Source organism: Palaemon carinicauda, chromosome 1 (assembly GCF_036898095.1).
Source record: "Palaemon carinicauda isolate YSFRI2023 chromosome 1, ASM3689809v2, whole genome shotgun sequence".
Classification (NCBI taxonomy): Eukaryota; Metazoa; Arthropoda; class Malacostraca; order Decapoda; family Palaemonidae; genus Palaemon; species Palaemon carinicauda.
This window is the reverse complement of record NC_090725.1, coordinates 304,202,574-304,221,649: the sequence shown is the minus strand read 5'-3', so window position 1 is coordinate 304,221,649 and position 19,076 is coordinate 304,202,574. Positions and strand designations below refer to the sequence as shown.

At 35.1% G+C, this 19,076-nt stretch overlaps 1 protein-coding gene across 3 annotated transcripts in view; it reads right to left on the bottom strand.

The window, feature by feature from the left end:
• LOC137658524 (exosome complex component MTR3-like) overlaps positions 1–19,076 on the bottom strand; it is a 166,407-nt gene that overhangs the window by 93,404 nt on the left and 53,927 nt on the right. Inside the window, exon 1 of one of the 3 annotated variants that reach the window (XM_068393329.1) lies at positions 3,155–3,300. The exons of the other annotated variants lie outside the window; for them this stretch is intronic. The gene's annotated coding sequence lies outside the window, so the exon portion shown is untranslated. Of the gene's footprint in view, positions 1–3,154; positions 3,301–19,076 lie in introns of those variants that run through there. 3 annotated transcript variants of the gene reach the window in all.

Genomic DNA, 19,076 nt, shown 5'->3' with positions numbered 1-19,076 from the left:
CCGAGACCTTCGGAATACGCCTATTGCAAGACCTACATCGTCTATGGGAGGGAGCTTGCGAAACGTCAGACATCTTGTTTCAAAGAGTAAGTCAAAGGGTGATCCAAAAACAAGCAAAAATTCATTAACCGTTAATCAGTATTTATATAAAAGCTAACTAGCTAATATAAAAAGGATTCCAGTATGCGACAGCCGTTAATCTAAGAGAATACTTCACCAAATATCCATGAATAAACTCGAAGACCATGAGCGTATCCCAGAACGTCTAGCCGGAAGCACGACAGAGGAATAATTGAGGAGGTGTCAACAACAAATGATTGAGTACCTGGCCACAGGTGGCGCTGGTAAGTACACCCCCTTCTAGTATTGTGATAGCTGGCGTATCCCTCCATAGAATTCTGTCGGGCAACGGAGTTGACAGCTACATGATTATCGGGTAAGTTTAATATTGAAAAACTTTTATTCTTTGTCATCTCTGCCTCACTGGAAATACTTGAGCTTGAACTGTTTTACAAATTTTTCCTCCACCTAAAGAAGCATAATATTGAATAACAAACAAAGCACTTATTTGTTAATAATTCTGATCTTAAGGTTTCTGACGTGTAAATAGGGGGGGAGCCTTATTACTTGATTGAGACAGACTGGGTGTAAAATTTCAGAAGTAAAGACTAAAAAACAACATTTTAAAAAGGGGAAACAAACAAGAACACCACCTTACCCAAGGTTCCCCACCTAACCTAAAAACCCTATCCTTACCCACTTATCTACCGTGGTGGTGTGACTGCCATATCCTTTGCTTACCCTAGGACTGTTTGCTTTCCAACTAGGTTCACTCCTGGCAAGCTAACACTAAATCATATGTAGTAAATCATAAACTTAGCTTCACATTACTGTATCATATTTCAGATTAAGCTAAAAAAAATGTTTTCCACATAAAGAGAATTGATTTGACAAGTAATAAAGTTTACGCCTGTCCCAACGAACTACATTCACCCAAAATTGTTAAATACGCTACAGACATAATAAAAAAAAAAAAAAGTAAAATCAAAGCCAAAGATAAGGAAATAAAAATGGTAAAGGACAGTGTCAGAGCTATAAAGAAGAACGAGAAAATTGCTTAGACAACCTAACAGGACAAAAACAAAGCTAGATAGTTTATAGTGGCATATGCAACCTCACCATCATTGCAAGCTAAGGATGAGGAGTTTGGGGAGCCTAAAGGTCTTCCTACCAAGTCACCAGCAGCCGCTATTACCTGGTTCGGCGTCAATGACCTTATACGTCAGGATGTCAGAAAACTTTTAAATCAATCAATCAATCAACCATTGGAGCCTTTGTATATAAGAGGCCAGTTCCTCCTTCTTACATGGAAAATGTGAATTGGGATGTGTGTAGGATGGCAGCCACCTGTATGTATGATAGCGGCCGCCTTATTTTCAACTTTATCAGAAACTTGTATAGAATATTTACTGTTCAGAATGTTATAAATACCCAGGATAAGTACTTACTATAACGATATACTGTACAAAGATTTTGAAAACCATCTAATTTGACGTGAAATTTATAAGTCGAACGAGCTCTGTACATTGCCACACAGTTTCTCGCTCCCATAGTTCCTAGAATTCCCTATGGATGACGTTCTGATCGAATCAACAGCGCCATAGCGGCGGAATACTGAATTATTAATCGGCCGCAGCAATTTGAAACGACCCAATGGGACCCCACGACCTGGGGATTAACTAGGATTAACTTTTTCACCCAATCATAACTCATTTTTTCTAAAAAATCTAATACGGAAGCAGGAGCACCCATCGAGGGTCGGAAATGCTCATTCTTTACCCATGCGGCGCGATGGCAACTAATCAGTTTGTAGATACTTGTGAATCATTTTTTCAATTCAGTCAATCCTAGTATGTTGAGGATTATGAACTTTACAACAAGTGCTGTGTTTACAAAATATTTATATAAAATGGGACTTTTAGGTGACTTTTCCGGCATTTTTGCAAAATGTCGTATCGGTGAAATGCTCTATAAGTATGATGGAAAATCGGTGAATAATGGAAAAGCTAAGCTCAATACCCACGATTCTGATTCTGAAAGTCCTGGTCCGTCCCAACACCCGTCACCTCCACAACGTAGCGTAACAAACCATCCACAAAAAAAGGTGTCTCATCACCCTACATCTCCTAAAAGTGCCCCTTCAACGTGCCCTCCCCAAAAGAAGTTGTCTCTCAGCAGAAAGGCAATACCAGTTGAAGACTCGGACTTCAGTGACTTTGAATAAGTAGGGGGCCGTTGTAGAGGTTACGAATAAACCCGCAAGCTGAACAGGAAATAATGTAAGTACAGTACAACCCTCTCCATTTCTGGTTTGTGTGATCGCGGCCACATGTATGCATGATGTCGGCCGATTAAGAATGTGCTTGTGTGTATGAGAGATAGCGGCCACATGTATGTACGATGATTTCAGATTAATTATACGGCTATGTACGGGGGGGTCGCAGGCAGGCGTTGGCCCACCCCTTTAAGGAGAGACACGTGTTGTAGGTAAGGTTAGGTGGGCCCATTCAAGTTAGGCAGTGTTCTATTCTAGAGTTTTGGCAGGACATTCTTTTGTAGAACGGCCATGTCTTACGAAGGGTTAGAAAACGGGAAGAAATTCCAGTTTTCTATCTCCGCGGGAGGACCTGGCCACTGCTCTACAAAGGTTCCCACTACCGTATTCTAAGTTATCCATAATGATACATACAGGTGGCTGCTATCATACATACACCCCCCCCCCCCCGCAGCCTTTATATATAAGCGGCCGGTTCCTCCTTCTTACATAGAAAATGTGAATTTTCTTCCCATTTTCTAGTAGTTTTAAGACGTACTAACCTAAAACCTGTGTCCTTACCTACTTACCTAATGGAGGAAGGGGGGTAATAACGCCGCTCTGCGACCCCCTTACACTACTATATTAAGTTATCCATAATGATACATACAGGAGGCCGCTATCATACGTACACCACAAAAGACAAATATGAAGTAAAAACCCGTTATTATTGTGCAATCCTACTCGAAATGACTTGGTGATTGGCAGGTAAAATGACAAACTGATAATTCATGATAGTAGCCTAGTCTCGTTTAGGCTTCTAAGAATATGATACTTACCAAACGTATCAAGAGAGATTCCAAGGTCCTTAAATATTGCGATTAGAAGAAAACGTCGACGTTTAATGCAAATTCCTCAACACTCCTGTATTAAACGTTTGATATTAAAAGAAACACGTTTTACTAGTTTGTTTACGTTTTCAAGAATGAACACAATTAACGATAGTATTTTCAAAGTAATGTTTCTTTTACGAGATGTAGAAAAAAGTGAAGATTTTCGTGTGTTGATTAATATTGATGATATATAAAATATATTGAATTAAAATGATGTATTTTATCATCTATTAAAAGGCACCTGTCTTCCGTAAAATAAATTTAGAAACACCGCATAATTTGACTGGATTTTAAAACGCAACCCACCAGGTTTAGGTTACTGTTTAGGAACGAGGCATAGCCTTTGCAACGGCGTCTCTAGTGATCTTGCGATATATTTAAGTTTTTAGTTTTCTTTTATATATCATTTTGTCTCTTTTGCATATTTGGTATAAAGAAAAATTTTCTTCCACTCTATATTTATTTCAGCTAAAATTTTCCTTGTAACCTATATTGTATTCTTTTCAAATATTTAAAATATGGGACAAATGGTGTCCCAGGGAGGGTTGATAAGGGACATGGGACAAATGTCATAAATCTGGGACAATCCCATTATATAAGACACGTATGGTCACCCTGGCTCTGAACAGCCTCACTAACCCCAACGCTAGGTTATAGATCTCAAACTCATACATTTGTGATAATCAAACTTTTTTAATGTTAGGTGAATTAACCTACATGATAATACAGTATCATACAGTCTGGTTGGAAGTTCTCAAAAAAGGTTTTGACCCTGATCACCAAGTAGGCCTACGCCTATAAATTTATCTCGAATCGGGAAATTAATTCACAACCTGTTTGTCAACCAAGAGCTTGTTAAAGAGACATGCACTTTACAAGGCTTGGTTAGGTTAAGAAATTTAGAGTTGAAGACTGAACATTTTACATGTAGGTTTGCCCATCAATTAGTTTTGCTGATGCTGTTTTATGGTTTCTTAATAGTTCAAGTATTCCAGTTCCTAAAGGAAACATAAGAATACAGGAAAGTTTCACCCATGGCCAAATGAAATTCTGAATGTGAAACTTTCTCTACGGATAAAATCACTTCTGTATTTTGTATCATTTCAATAATGTTTGAAACAAAACAAAAATATAGAAAAGGAAATTCAGGAATATACATAACCTATACATTGCTATTTATTGTGCATTTATTCTTTTGGGGCTTCTGATTTTCGTTATAAAATCAATAAATATGAACTAAAAATGTTCAAGATTATCTCAAAATATATTGAAAATTATAATGACATTGACTATGATATAATGATAATAATAAAAATCATACAAAAATGCCTTTTTCATTCCTAAAAGAAAAGTGTGATTACTGAAGGGAAAGTCTATAATAATTGATAAACAAACCTCTGAATGATATCTAAAATATATAAGTAATAAAAATGGTATTCTCAGGCTACTTAAAATATCAATCAATGAATAATTAATTATATGTGTATTAAAAAGAAAAAAAAACCTTAGCTAGAGCGTTTAAACGAAATTCATCGCGTGAATCTAACTCGTTAGCCAACAGCAACTCATAGCCCAGAGGAACCCTCTCACGGTATGCATTTTTAGCGGGAAATATCTGGCGTTTCATTGGCTGATTCTTTCTCAGCTCTGATTGGTGGGTGTATGTGACGTCACGTATTTTTATTTTGTGAATGAATCTCGCTGGGTAGTGGTGAAAAACCTATACTTATTGTTTATAAATTATGTATGAAAAAATTACATTATCTATAGAAATATACAGAAAATTAAATGTTATTTCTAACAGATAGACAATTGATCTTATTAATGGGTATAAGATATACAAATACGTCAATATTCGAAGGAATACCTGCCTGTGTTCTGGCTACGATGTTAGATGTTCGTGTGTTTGTCTGTGAAGCTGTAGTAAGCGAAGGTAACCGCCAATCACAGCTGAGGAAGTCGTAGCCAATCAGAAGACTTTAATTTGCCACTGCGAGAGCGTTCCGTAAATTTATGAGTTACTGTTTGAGAAACCTACCCAAATTGTCATAAAATCTCATTTAAATGCTCTACTACCTATGGCGGACGGAACTGAAGATTTTCTATTTATAAGTGAATTAGTTAGTTATATTTTTCAAAATGTATAGAAACAGTCCCTAATAGAATATTTTTATAACGTTTTATTTCAGGAATAATTATTACCAAAACATTATCTTTGTATAGAAATATATCGTGATAAGGTTTAAAATACCAACAATATATACATATTTCCGATAAATTGCGTCTTAAAAAATTGTAACAATTATGGAAACCAACTCTAAACAAATGTAGTAATAAAATGGAGTTGATTCCTTCGCCAACATTAGTCCAAGATTGAGAAAGACCCTCTTCGTTACATATTTTAGCGGGAAATATCTGTTATCTCATTGGCTGATTCAACCTCTGTTGTGATTGGTGGTTGTATGCGACGTAATGAAATTGCATTCATGAATAAATTCAGTACATATTTCAGATATATTAAGACTTAAAAAACTACAAATTGTATGGAAAAAATCAAAATCAGTTGGTAATAAAACAAGTAGGATGAAAGAGTGCATTTGATTCGAATGCCAACAGTAATCCATAAGACAGAGGAACCCTTTTACCTTATGCATCTGTTTAGCGGGAAATATCTGGCGTCTCATTGGCTGATTTGTACTCTGCCATGATTGGTGACGTCATGCAATCTCGTATTTTATGAATGAATTCAATTCGGTAAGGGTAAAACACTTATACTTATTTTGAATTATTTAACAATTAAATATTAATTTTTTTATGAAAACAAACTCACCATATTATTAATTTAAAAATTCAATATATAATAGATCTTGTTCAAATGTGTAAACTAATTAAATACGTAATTTTTTAAGGTATGATCAACCGAGTTCTGGCTACGATGTTAGAGGCGTATGTGTGAATTTGTAAACAATGGTAATAACCAATCACAGCGGAGAAGATACAGCCAATCAGAGGACTGGAATATCCCGCCCAAAGAGAGTTCCGCAGATTTATGAGTTGCTGTTTGAGAAATTTGCCAAAATTTTCGTAATATTGCTTTTAAACGCTCTAGCTATCGGGGAACGGAGATGAAGATTTTTTGTTTTTAAGGAAATTACAGATATATTTTTCTTCAAAATATATACAGACAGTCCTCATAAGATGTTTTACTAACAATTTATCAGAGGGATACATTCTGATTATCAAATATTTATTTACGTTAACAAAAATACGTATTTCTGACGTCACAAGGAGTAAGATGAACTTTTAAGCTTGTCTAACTGACTGACTAATTCTGTTTGCTGGTTTGAATGAGGTATTGAGTAACACGTGAAAAATATTCAATATTCAAATAAATACTATTGTTTTATTGACCTTATACAGTTAACAGAATACAGTACATGACTGCAATTTGCATTTTGTTACATATCAAGTATAATTGAAATCATTCGAAGGAACAATTGACTGTTTTGATTACGGTGTTAGAGATGTGTTTGTGAAGCTATTAAAGGCCACAACCACTCACAGCTGAGGAAGTTATAGTCAATCAGAGGACTGAATTGTACCGCCATGAGGGAGTTCCGAGTTTAATTCTACGTTGATGTACGAAAAACTAATCACTATTCTAATTTCTAGCTACTGGGGATGTAGCTGAAGATTTTCTTGTTTTTAAGGGAGATATATTTTCTTTAGAATATATAGAGGCAGTCGTTTATAAGTTGTCTCATAATATATTAATATTATGAAATATTACCAAATTATTACCAAATCATTATTTTTAATAAGAATACGTCTTTGAGATGTCATAAGGAGTGGAATGAACTTTATTTTATCTTAATGATTGATTAATTCTATTTGCTGGTTTGAGTAATACGTAGCTAATATTTGATATTATTATTATTATTATTATTATTATTATTATTATTATTATTATTATTATTATTATTATTATTATTAGCTAAGCTACAGCCTTAGTTGAAAAAGCAGGATGCTATAAGTTAAAGGGCTCCAAGAGAGAAAAATAGGCCAGTGAAAAAAGGAAATGTGCGTGTGTGCAAGTGTGTTTGTGCATGATTTTGATAGTTAGGAGAAAAAGTTCTATTTTCCTCAACGTAGTAATGTATCAAGGACTCTTAAACTAACATAAAAGAATAGAAGAATTCATAGAATATTCACACACACACACACACACACAAACACACACACATATATATATAATATATATATATATATATATATATATATATATATATATATATATATATATATATATATATATATATACTGTATATATAAATTTTATATACTGTATATGTGTGTGTACTGGTATATATTGTATACATGTATGGTGTGTTTATTGAGAGAGAGAGAGAGAGAGAGAGAGAGAGAGAGAGAGAGAGAGAGAGAGAGGGAGGGAGAATTTGTTTTAGAATGTATCTGTGGGAGAGGCGATGTATGTGTCGCAGAATATTTGTATTATAAACATACATTACACATGCACAAAAGCACATAAAATAATAGTTTCTCAAATATTTACTGTAAAACCTTATAATTATAATGCAAATTGTGCATCAAATTCACTAGTGATAAGTCTGAAATAAAATTAAAAGTAGTCTGAGAGAGAGAGAGAGAGAGAGAGAGAGAGAGAGAGAGAGAGAGAGAGAGAGAGAGAGAGAGAGAGAGAGAGAGAGAGTTACAAGGATTTTGGATCTTTCAAATTCTTTGTAGTCCATCCGCGGAGACTCCACTTACACTTTGGTAGAGCGATTTACTCTAAGCATTTAGAGAGTTCTTATGATCTTGTCTAACTTATTATTCTTGAACTCGTTTACTGTGTTGCTTTTTACTACATCTGCTGGAAGTCTCAGAGAGAGAGAGAGAGAGAGAGAGAGAGAGAGAGAGAGAGAGACAGAGACAGAGAGACAGAGATGCTTAAAAGGGGTCAGTCGATAAGATAAGCCTTCAGTGCGAGGGAGAGAAAAGGAGATCGTAAAAATGTTTTGGTTTGGAAATATACAATTAGCGCAAATTTACTATTGCCTTTTTCAGCATGAATCATAATGCGCTGATTTAAAGGCACAACAATTAATTCTAGCGAAGCCAGATACCCTTTAAAATCAACTTTTTATTGTTTGCTAGTCTTAATCACAAAAAAAAAAAAAAAACATATCTACGCGTGATATTAAAGCGATGACGCATTTGAATTTCGGTTGGAATAATAGAAAACCAGCTTGAGAGGTAGTAGGTTTGCCAGGGCACCAGCTACCCGTTGAGATACTACCGCTAGAGAGTTATGGGGTCCTTAGATTGGCCAGACAGTAGTAAATTATATACTTCTTTCTGGTTATGGTTTATTTACCCTTTGCCTACTCATACACCGAATAGTCTGGCCTATTCTTTACAGATTCTCCTTTATCCTCATACAACTGACAACACTGATTATCAAAAAATTCTTCTTCACAGTAAATACATTAAGATAAATATTTTCTAAATAAACTATAAAAACTTTAACAAAACAAGAGAAAGAAATAAGATAGAATAGTGTGCCCGAGTGTACCCTCAAGCAAGAAAACTCTAACCCAAGATAGTGGAAGACCATGGTACAGAGGCTATGGCACTAGCCAAGACTAGAGAACAATGATTTGATTTTGGAGTGTCCTTCTCCTAGAAGAGCTGCTTACCATAGCTAGAGTCTTTCCTACCGTTAACAAAAGGAAAGTGGCCACTGAACAATTACAGTGTAGTAGTTAACCCCTTGGGTGAAGAAGAATTGTTTGGTAATTTTTGTGTTGTCAGATGTATGAGAACAGAGGAGAATCTGTTAAGGATAGGCCAGACTATTCGGTGTATGTGTAAACAAAGGGAAAATGAACCGTAACCAAGAGAAGGATCCAATTTAGTACTGTCTGGCCAGTCAAAAGACCCCATAACTCTCTAGCGGTAGTATATCAAACGGGTGTTTAGTGCCCTGGCCAACCTACTATCAGTTACTCCAAGATATTCTATAAACAGCCGTTCACGTCTAGGCCTATTCCTACATTGTCCTTCATCTGTGTTTTCCTCTGTGCATTCCAAAACATTATATATCACTAGGGCTTTTCCTGTTTTCCTTTTTTCCATATTTCTTCAAACTATTTCTGATGTCCTCTGCTGGCATGTTTGGTCTTTGTCCTACCTTTACCACACATATCGAATCCTTTATTTCTTCTACTGCATGTTCTAGTGCCTCTAATCTACCCATTAGCCTATCATTATTCTCTTTAAACTTTTTGTACTCTTACCTTCATATCATACGATCCCTTCCATCTTCAACAAAACCGGGTGAGACTTTTGTTTTTCTACATTACTCTTCATCCATATTTAGTTTTACACAACCAATGTGGTACCAGTTACTCACGATAGTCACAAGCTCCCTCATATTGCCTCTCCCAAAATCTTGTTGCTTTCAAAACTTTCAGGGACTGTAAGATTTCAACTTCCTCTTCCGAACACGTTTCTTCTTCTTGTAAGAATACGCAAACATTATGCGGCAAGCAGATTTTCCCATTTATTTGGATTATGTGGCAAGCAGATTTTTCCTATTTATTTGGATTATGTAGCAAGCAGATTTTTCCCATTTATTTGGATTATGTGGCAAGCAGATATTTCCCATTTATTTGGATTTACCACCATGAAAAGGCCATAGAGATTTAAATGGATACCTTAAGACCTAGGAGGATTAATACTATCATTTTTCCTCGAAGCTTAAGACTCATGGTAAACAAATGTCTAGATAAATATTTGTCAGTTATTTTGAAAGTAATAAAGAGATATTGTCTTATTTTAATGAAAGTTGATCCAGACTACATCATGAACATTAACTACTGTAGATTAATATGTTAGGGGGAGAATACCAAGAAGGAAGCAAAGAATTAGATGGCGAGATAAGGTGAAAAATCGTCTGGGGAGAAGAGTTCTGGAGGAAGAGGATGACTTTGATAGAAGGCATTGGAGAGGGTGCATCAGGCAACCAACCCCTTAATGTAGGGATAACGGTGAGAAAGAAGATTGATAAGTTTAGTAACATTGAGATCGTTGAAGATAAATCTAAGTCTGACCTTTATTATCATCCTCAAGTGAAGTTTTAAGACTTACCTCAACATTGGAAGATATACCTCAACAAGAAAACAAGTTATTGCTGGACAGTAATATAAAACAATTGATAAGATAGAGGAATACACTAAAAACTTACATATGAAAAGATAACAGAAACATCAAAACTAAAAGTTAACATTACATTAAAAAGGCGGTTTATGATAGGAACAAAATCTTAGACAGAATAATTACGAATAGACATTAAAGGATTTAAAGGGTTTAAAGGTCGCTCATAATGGCAGAGGCAAGAGACAGTGACATTTCCCTATCAAGCAGGACAATGCCCTAGAGACTGACCATATATACATATGATCAGCGCCCAAGCTCCCTCTCCACCCAAGCTAGAACCAAGGAGGGGCAGGCAATGGCTGCTGATAACTTAGCAGATAAGCCTATAGGCTCCCACAAACACCCCATCCTTAGCTCACAAGGATGGTGAGGTTGCAGCGACCAAAGAAACAAGTTTGAGCGGAACTCGAACCCCAGTCTGGCGTTCACCAGTAAGGGACGCTACCACATCGGCCACCACAGCCATCAGAAGTAGAATAACTGAATGTATTGCAGGATAAGAGAAGGAAATAATGAAAAATAGAATAAGTGTTAGAAATTAAGAGAAAAGTGGGTTGGATAACAGTTACATAGACGTATATGAAAAATACGAAGAGAAAATCAAATGAGAAGCTACTCCAGAACAAATATAAATAAACAATGACCATACAAAAATATGCATTGAATGTCAACACAACAGATAAACAAAATATGAAGGAACTATAATTATATCATCAGTAATTACTGCACAAACTGTTAAACATTTGCCATTAAAGAACTGAACGGTGAAAACCCTGGAATAGATGTTGCCAGGCATTTACCGTTTTAAAAATGGATATATTGACGTAGAGTGATATTACGGTCACGTACCCGTAAAAGGTAATAACAAAGTAGGGTAAAAATTACGGTCGCTTGTATTTTACTGAAATACGGCTGAGAACAGTATATTTTTACGGAGAATTTACGATTGATTTTACGGTTTTTAATAGTGCATGCAATTTACAAGATTACACAAGCAAAGAATTACACGTAAATCGCTGATTCATGGGTACATGCAAAATAAAAATAACTGAATTAAAAGAGAGAGAGAGAGAGAGAGAGAGAGAGAGAGAGAGAGAGAAAACTCACACAGCTTGTAATTGATATATATATATATATATATATATATACATATATATATATATATATATATACTATATATATATATATATATACACTGAATACATACACACACATGAATATATATATGTATATATATATATATATATAGAGAGAGAGAGAGAGAGAGAGAGAGAGAGAGAGAGAGATCCTAAACTGAAGTTAAAGAAATCATAGGAACATCGTTTATTCCAAACAAATGAGTCACGAAATCTTCGCCAGGGAAACCGAAAATGAGAGAAAGTGAAAATAAAAATGGAGTTAATACTCTCAAGCAGAGACTCACTTATTATTAAGTTGTCTTAGGCAGTTTTACTCTGGCCTGGACTTCCATTTTCTACGCGAGCCAATTAAATTTATAACCTTAGCACGTGTTGAGGGATCTCTCTCTCTCTCTCTCTCTCTCTCTCTTCACCTGGGATAGTTGTTGTTCTCTCTCTCTCTCTCTCTCTCTCTCTCTCTCTACACCTGGGATAATTGTTGTTCTTCTCTCTCTCTCTCTCTCTACACCTGGGATAATTGTTGTTCTCTCTCTCTCTCTCTCTCTCTCTCTCTCTCTCTCTCTCCACCTGGGATGATTGCTGTTCTCTCTCTATCTCCACCTGGATGATTGCTGTTCTCTCTCTATCTCCACCTGGGATGATTGCTGTTCTCTCTCTCTCTCTCTCTCTCTCTCTCTCTCTCCACCTGGGATAATTGTTGTTCTCTCTCTCTCTCTCTCTCTCTCTCTCTCCACCTGGGATAATTGTTGTTCTCTCTCTCTCTCTCTCTCTCTCTCTCTCTACACCTGGGATAATTTTTGTTCTCTCTCTCTCTCTCTCTCTCTCTCTCCACCTGGGATGATTGCTGTTCTCTCTCTATCTCCACCTAGGATGATTGCTGTTCTCTCTCTCTCTCTCTCTCTCTCTCTCTCTCTCCACCTGGGATAATTGTTGTTCTCTCTCTCTCTCTCTCTCTCTCTCTCTCTCCACCTGGGATGATTGCTGTTCTCTCTCTCTCTCTCTCTCTCTCTCTCTCTCCACCTGGGATGATTGCTGCTCTCTCTCTCTCTCTCTCTCTCTCTCTGGGATGATTGCTGTTCTCTCTCTCTCTCCACCTGGGATGATTGCTGTTCTCTCTCTCTCTCTCTCTCTCTCTCTCTCTCCACCTGGGATGATTGCTGTTCTCTCTCTCTCTCTCTCTCTCTCTCTCTCTCTCTCCACCTGGGATAATTGTTGTTCTTAACAGGTTAACTAGGTTTTAAGAAGGACGACGAGTGATCTTCAAATATTTATGTTATAGTTTCGTTTTCTTTTCGTACAATTTCTACTGGCATTTCTCATCTTTAATCCATTTTATCGCTTATATTTCTCTCATTTATCTTATTTCAGACGTTTAATTTTGAAAATTAGTCTTTTATACCCTCTTCCTCTTTTTTTTCTTCCAAATGGGATTTGATTAATCTAATTCATAAGTTTCTCATTTTTTTCTATTTCTACTAGTGTACGCGACCCGTCAAGGGCTAAATATTTGGATAGATATGCTACACACGCACACATTCAACCCTTCCCACCCCCTACCCCTTTTCTAACTACAACACGCGAGTTTGGGCAATTTGTTGAAGCTTGTTATTTTCCGTGAGGTTAATTTGTCTATATTTTAAATATTTAAAGAAACTTCTTGTATAATCTGCATTGTCAAATCAACGGGATCATAGAACTTTCATAAAAAGTCTTCAACTTCTTGAAGTATTATTGGAATTATGAATTTTTTAAGCATCAAAATCACCGTGAGAGTATGAAACATTTCTACAAATTCGAATAGACTCCAAGTGTTTCTACTTCTTGTCAAAAGACGGCAGGACACGTCCCTTATCCCATTCATGTGAATTACTATATCCAATTGATAAAAGGGCTATAGATAGATACTCATGTAGATATATGTATGACAGTGTATAATCTATATTAGGTTCAAATTAAGTAGGCTACTTTTAGCTATTTTTAAATCAAAATGACGTCATGGAAGGTTCCAGAATGCAAGGATTAAAGAGCCCTACACATTATTTCTTTTCATAGCCAATAGATGGCCTTAGCTGAGAGTACTAAATTGCTAATTACCCCCCATCATCCACTCATTATAATTTTCATTACTTCATTTCTGGTTCTATTTGGGCAAAAAAAACCGCTATAAAACAGACGTACGTGAACTTGACGTTCCTTGTTTTCTGGCCACAACTTAATTCTCTGAAAATTACAAATTTCTTGATAGATGTCACAGAAATATTTCCCCAGTAAACAATCGTTAGTACAATTACATTTGGGAGTCAGGGGGTCGCCAGCTATGCCACATGTACTGAAATTGTCAAGATAATCGAGTAATTACATAGTTATTTGATCTAATTTTCAATTATTTTCTTATGAAACCAAAATGTAATCAATATGTACCATGGTATGACACGTATTCTTAGTAAAATCTACGTAGAATAACAATAATGTTACATTTCGAATGGCATAATAACGCAGACTTCTCTGGCTCCCTCCCTTACACCATAACGAGTTTTACTTTACTGCCAATAGATGGCATCAGAGGCACCTTGTCCAAACTAATATAGTCAATTATTTGAAGACCACGTGTGTCCAAAAAGTGAGGTAGGAAGGTAGAGGCTAGATAATTGGTAGTTGGTAAATTGTCCAACGATCGTTTCCTTATTGAGAATGATCATTTTTACCAGAAAATTATACGAATTTTTCATATGATATCGGAAGTAACTCGAGTTTACTTATGAGAGTGTTTAGCATTCCCTTTCTTCATCAGAACACATGCATAGTAAGTCATTTCTCTGTACAAGTGAACAAGATAACAATCATCAGCATAGTTAAGGTTGGTGGGACGAGTTAGGGACAGCGCTGCCAAATGAAATTTCCTTGAAAGGAGAATATCATTATTCATTACAGATTCAAATCACTTAAGGAGTGACAGTTATATGCCAGAAGGTGCATGACTATGGTGTCATTTGATGTTCTTATAATCAGCGTAATCAACGAAGATAAATCGAATAATGAAAAAGAAAATTGTCACATTTCTGTCTTCGCCACGCCTGACTGTGTTCCGTCATCCACCTGCGAATTTGTCTGTTGATAAGGGCTTTCCAGAGTGTAAACCATTTATAAAATAAACCTTATTATCATTTTCTCGGTAAATGCATGCATGTCAGTAAAACTGTTTCTTGGTTTAATAGAGGTTGAAAGAATTCATTAAGTATATATATATATATATATATATATATAACATTAATGTTTTCCTTTAATAATACCGGCCACAGACTTTCTAGGTCAATGATGGGTCAATCGTGAATATAAAAAAGCTATTTCTGAAAGATCATTGAGAGAGAGAGAGAGAGAGAGAGAGAGAGAGAGAGAGAGAGACTCCTATAAGACAGGGATGCTGATGATCTCTGCAAATGAATCAGAAGAGACGGAGTATACCTATAACAAGTCAATGTTCATTTATATAAGTGAAGTGTGGATGTTGCATTAAGCTATTAAAGATATATGACAATTATTTGTCAACATTCATTTTTATTAGTACGAATATTGATCGCAATGTTTTTAAAGGATTTGGTGCTAGGCATAGAGTTGAAGATGACAGTTTGGAGAGATGAAAATGTAAGTATACATGATTATAATGTCTCCGGGATTAATGGGAATATAAATAAAGTTTTGTTCTATAAAAAAGTATATTTTAAAGGAACGGTTTCTTCTGTAACGATATCAAAGTCAGTTTAAATCATTGCCAATAGATCACAATAAAGGTTTGCTTTTATTTTACATTTTTGATTCGATGGAAAGGTTAACAAAGATGATACGTTGTTAGATATCAAGCTTTTTCAAATGTCACAAATACCATATGAGCTATAGAAAAGGGAATAGGTTAGGTTGGTTTCAACAATCAAATGTTTATCCTTATTTCTATCGCTTAAAGGATCGAGTCCTTGGCCGGGTTGGTATATTTATCATTACATCGTTACTGAAATTTCCTAAGTGTTTGAGATTCAAAGGCAGAGAAAATTCGATGTTAAGGGTTTTTGTGTAACTTATCTGAAAAAATTATACACACACACACACACACACAAATATATATATATATATATATGCGTGTGGGTGTGTATAATATATATATATACATATATATATATATATATATATACATATATGTATATGTATATATATATATATATATATGTGTGTGTGTGTATACACACACACACTAATTGTGTATTCATTACTACTCGTGATTTTAATCCATGTAAATATCAACCACAATGGCATTTGATATAGAATTCTATCCTTGGGAATATATATCCACTAGAAATTCAATAATGATAAATGCTTCTAGCTGAGCAAGGATTCGATCCTATGCCCTGAGCCGAAACAATGCCTGCAGGGACGACTTTACCAATCGAGCTATCAAGAGGGATATAAGTTCTTTTCAAGTCCAATGTACATATACCTTTCAAACTTGCAGCAAAATGTTTTCATGTTGAACAGTCTGACATAAATCTTTTTATAGTTTACTGTATATATGAAATATCTGTTTTGATGTTAAAGTTTCTAAAATATTGTATTTTAATTGTTGATTTATTTCTCATATCGTTTATTTATTTCCTCGTTTCCTTTCCTCACTAGCCTATTTTTCCTTGTTGGAGCCCTTGGGCTTAAAGCATCTGGTTTTCCAACTAGGGTTGTAGCTTAGCTAATAATAATAATAATAATAATAATAATAATAATAATAATAATAATAATATAATAATAATAATAATAATAATTAATTCGGGAATCTGTCCTTAGACTTTGTATTATCCCATCAGAATCCCCACTTGTCAGAGCCTTTTCAGGTTTTAGCCCCCCCCCCCCCCCCCTCCACCCCCCCCCCCCCCCCGCCCCGAAAAAAATGCATCTACGCCCCTGCCTTCTAGGGGATGGCCAGTCCAAAATCAAACCATTTATCTACAGTCTTTGGTATTGCCATAATCTCTGTACCATGGTCCTTCCAATGTCTTGTGGTTAGAGCTCTCTTGCTTGAGGGTACTCTAAGGCACATTATTCTATCCAATTTGCCTCTCTTTTTCTTTTAAGTTTTTTATAGTTTATATATGACAGATTTAATTTCAATGTTATTACAGTTCTTAAAATATTTTATTTTTGATTGTTCATTACTTCTCTTGTATTTTATTTATTTCCTTGTTTCGTTTCCTTACTGGGCTATTTTTCCTTGTTGGAGCCCTTGGGCTTATAGCATCCTGCTTTTCCAAGTAGGGTTGTAGCTTAGCTAGTAATAATAATGATAATATTTCCTTTCCTTACTGGGCTATTTTTCCTTGTTGGGGCGCTTGGGCTTATAGCATCCTGTTTTTCCAACTAGGGTTGTAGCTTAGCTTGTAATAATAATAATAATAATAATAATAATAATAATAATAATAATAATAATAATAATAAATATTTCCTTTCCTCATTGGGCTATTTTTCCCTGTTGGAGGCCTTGGGCTTATAGCGTTCTATTATTATTATTATTAGCTTGGTAATAATAATAATAATAATAATAATAATAATAAATAATAGTTGATTTCGTGCTTATTCTCATTCTCGGTTGGAACGAAAAAAAAAAAATTAAAGGATCTTGAACTCAGAAGGAACAAGCTTTATTTCCCATCATTCTGGTTTCACAAGGCAAGCAACAAGCAGAAGGAGGTAAGCTGACACGAGTGTTAAATCCTTCCAACAAATTTCAAAGCAGTGAAAGCTATATTAAATGGTCTTTAGTCGTTACTAAAGGCTATTTTCTATACCAAGAAAAAAACATTTTGTACGATTTCACACAACCATTCTTCTTCTTTGTTTACATCTCTTCCCACTTCTATGTGGGGTCGATGTTTCTGGTCAGCTTTCTCCATCTACCTTTGTCCCACACCTCATCACCGGTTAATCCCTTTGATCGAAGGTCATCCTTGATGCAGTCCACCCACACAACCATTCATTTACTGTGCTCAATATGGTATTTTTCCTTAAATATTTTTGCAATGATTTACATAGTGCAAAAGTATTTAAGGAAAATATCATATCGAGGACATGAGATTTAATATAGTAAATGAATGGTTGTGTGAAAGCTATATTAATGGTCTTTAGTCGGTGTTAAAGGCTATTTTCAGCACATGAGATTTAATACAGTAAATGAATGGTTGTGCGAAAGCTATATTAATGGTCTTTAGTCGGTGTTAAAGGCTATTTTCAGCACATGAGATTTAATACAGTAAATGAATGGTTGTGCGAAAGCTATATTAATGGTCTTTAGTCGGTGTTAAAGGCTATTTTCAGCACATGAGATTTAATACAGTAAATGAATGGTTGTGCGAAAGCTATATTAATGGTCTTTAGTCGGTGTTAAAGGCTATTTTCAGCACATGAGATTTAATACAGTAAATGAATGGTTGTGCGAAAGCTATATTAATGGTCTTTAGTCGGTGCTAAAGGCTATTTTAAGCACATGAGATTTAATACAGTAAATGAATGGTTGTGCGAAAGCTATATTAATGGTCTTTAGTCGGTGGTTAAAGGCTATTTTCAGCACATGAGATTTAATACAGTAAATGAATGGTTGTGCGAAAGCTATATTAATGGTCTTTAGTCGGTGTTAAAGGCTATTTTCAGCACATGAGATTTAATACAGTAAATGAATGGTTGTGCGAAAGCTATATTAATGGTCTTTAGTCGGTGTTAAAGGCTATTTTCTGGTATAGAAAATAGCCTTTAGCAGCGACTAAAGACCATTTAATATAGCTTTCACTGCTTTGAAATTTGTTGGAAGGATTTAAAGCTTGTGTCAGCTTACCTCCGCCTGCTTCTTGCTTGCCTTGTGAAACCAGAATGATGGGAAATAAAGCTTGTTCCTTCTGAGTTCAAGATCCTTCATTTTTTTCGTTCCAATCGCAAATGTGAATAAGCACAAAATTTATTATCATTACCATCATCATCATTATTATTATTATTATTATTATTATTATTATTATCATTATTATTATTATTATTATTATATTATATCATTATCAAGTGTAGAAAATAGCCTTTAGCACAGACTAAAGACCATTAATATTTCACACAACCATTCATTTACTGTATTAAATCGCATGTACTCAATATGGTATTTCTCCTTAAATATTTTCGCAATGTTTTAAATATTTTTTATATTTTTTTTTTCCTCTGGTTATAATTGTGGTTAACCTTGAGTGAATAATTGTGCTTCGTCATGAAGCAGGTGCTAGATTGTGTTTGCAGTAAATGCATTTTTATCGGTTTGTGCGTGCGTGTGATTTCAAGTGTATGATATTTCTATGCATCGCTATCCGTAATTCTTAAACCATGAGAAAATATCTTTAAATAAATAAAATTGTGGTCAAACTTCCATTTACATTACTCTTATTATTACTTAACTTTCCATACTATATCATGCATTGTTAGCTA